Source organism: Gadus chalcogrammus, chromosome 9 (genome assembly GCF_026213295.1).
Source record: "Gadus chalcogrammus isolate NIFS_2021 chromosome 9, NIFS_Gcha_1.0, whole genome shotgun sequence".
In the NCBI taxonomy this organism is placed as follows: Eukaryota; Metazoa; Chordata; class Actinopteri; order Gadiformes; family Gadidae; genus Gadus; species Gadus chalcogrammus.
This window is the reverse complement of record NC_079420.1, coordinates 1,998,704-2,001,203: the sequence shown is the minus strand read 5'-3', so window position 1 is coordinate 2,001,203 and position 2,500 is coordinate 1,998,704. Positions and strand designations below refer to the sequence as shown.

Here is a 2,500-nt window from a genome sequence, read left to right as displayed (position 1 = left end):
AAAGTTAGCCCTTTGGGGGAGTGGGGCTTTGAAGGGAAGGGTGGGATTTGGCAGGTGACTCTGCATGATGACAGCCGTCATGGCATAACACAGCTGCTCAAAAGCATCTCCTTCCCTGATAGTTTTTAGGTTTTTAGGTTTTAGGGAGTGTCACATAATGTGTCTCTGAAGCCCTTTAGAACTGTGATTTAAAGACTTTACGACAGAATTGATTAGATGTGAATATCATGTCGCTGCCTGTTCTGATCTCCCTTGGGAGGTTTATTTGCTGCTCGTCATACCGCCATATACGAATGGGTTGCCCTGGCTCATAAATAATTAACTTTAAATTAATGAGTTCAAACTTAACCAATGGTTTACACGAGAATTACCTCAGCGTTAATGAGTCGTAAGCAGCCGTGAAGCATTTTTAACGACGTGCGTGAAAACAATTAAGCAAGTATCACGAACAAACCCTGAGACCAACCCATTGAGACCATGTCATCAGCTGAGAGGTACCCATTACCGGCTGATTGGCTGTCACATTATGGAGCACGTCGCCATAGCAACAGGGTACTCAGACCGCAGACGCCAAGGTGATGCCTGTTAACTATCTAATGTCATTTATCAACCTACTTACCTGATAACCACGACTCATTTACTCTTAGGGGAAGCAAACAAAGACTCTGGCTAAAACATTTCAACCATAAACTCTTAAAGGTGACATATTATACCACCAGGTGGTATAATATGTCACCTTTAAGAAGAGGGAACAAAAACATTCTGGAAAAGTCCAAATATCCTATTGGAACAAATGGTAAAGAAACAGAAACGTATTCTTGTTTGGTTTGGTCCATGGGTACTCATCAAAACGTTTCAGGGTCTGGATAGCGAACAGGACCTGGCCTCGGCCCTATCGTGTTCCAGACAACATCTCCAAACGTTCTTTTCACTACTTCATTAGCCCAGACCGGGGTCGGGTGGCAGCTCTTTAGGCTTGCTCTGCGATACTTGAGTGGAGGTCCGGGTAGGAGGGGGAGAAACCTGTTTTGATACGTTGCCACGACCCAATTATACCACCAGGGGGGGGGGGGGGGGGGAGTGGATGGCAAGTGTGTGTGTGTGTGTGTGTGCGAGGGTGTGTATGTGTATTTGTGTGTTTCTCTATGTGTGTGTGCAACATGAATCTGGGAGGGGCACAGTGGTGGTAGTTGATGACATGTGTGTCTGCGTGAGGGTGTGTGCATGTGTGTGTGTGTGTGTGTGTGTGTGTGTGTGTGTGTGTGTGTGAGTGTGCGTGTGTGTGCGTGTGTGTGACTAATGACAAAGTAACAATATAGTGTGGGAATGCAAAGAGGCTGGCGGACGTATTGAGACAGATGGGACCTGGCGTCGCACCAGACGATGAGCGCTCCGCTCAAATGCCTTCCTAATTGGAAGGCTTGGATGATATCCCGCGCCAGGAAACAAGACGGGAAGGCCAGCAGGAGAGAGGCGGGGGGACAGCATGTCGTGGTTTAACAAGGCGCTGCCGTGGTCGTCGAGGAGTGGCGCTCGGGACGGGGATCAGTGATGATCCACGGGGACAATTCAAGGCGAGGTTGTTGTCGTTATTTATCGTTGTGAACTCAGTGTCTAATGGCTTTTTGAACGACTGCTTGAGAGGCTATAAGTGCCGGTGCATTTCTCTAAAGTGAATTATTAGGCCTTTGTAATTAAAATGTCCCGTTCGCGTCGCCCCCCTCAGGGCTCGATGGGTATTGCCTGATGTTTGCTGAACACAGAAAGTCGATCTCTCCGGCAGCCCAGTTATTCAACCAGACAGCACATTACTGAAATGATCTGGATCTTGGAGGTTTGGCTTTGGAGGTTGAAGGTATCCCCCGGCCTAATCCTTCTCTCCCAGAGTATCGACCCACCGGACTCAATTGTAAAATAAATTAGTCCTCATAGGGAATCAAGGGACATGGCCGGTGTGCTAAGATGCTAAGAACCAAGGTTATTTGATGACATTGCCTGGATGTAAGTAGTGTCGAGATGTAGATCGGCCATGAGCATTGTTCAACTGAGCCTGTCTCAGTTGAGCAGTTCGACAAGCCATCGACATCCATCCTATTCTAAACGAGTATTGTAAAGCCCACTCGGTAACCCTCGTATGGAAAATAATGGATGACAACAGCTCTCCCTCTGCCCGATCCGGGAACAGGAGTACACCTGGAGACAGGCTGGGTAAAACAAAAACCAGAGTGCTCTATAACTCGACATAGACACGGTAAACGATGAGCCTGTTGTATTAGTAAACCGGATCCATTCTTTAATCGTTTCTGGTGTATTGGCCAGAGCTGTTGAATAAGGTTGTGGATGAGCAGAAAGCTGTTCAGTACTGACCCTGCTTCGTGAAGGTCAAGGCATGAGTTTAGGCTGATTCTATTGAGTTAAATGTAATGAAGTATATGTCAGGTCTAATCCGGCACTAATCTAAACAAATACTTCCCAGCACATCAGTTTGTCTTTTAGGTTT

General features: G+C 46.9%; 1 protein-coding gene across 3 annotated transcripts in view; it reads right to left on the bottom strand.

Annotated features, from left to right (window-relative positions):
- The window catches only part of LOC130388668 (ATP-binding cassette sub-family C member 8-like), a 66,907-nt gene that overhangs the window by 34,596 nt on the left and 29,811 nt on the right, over nucleotides 1-2,500 (bottom strand). The window lies entirely within an intron of this gene.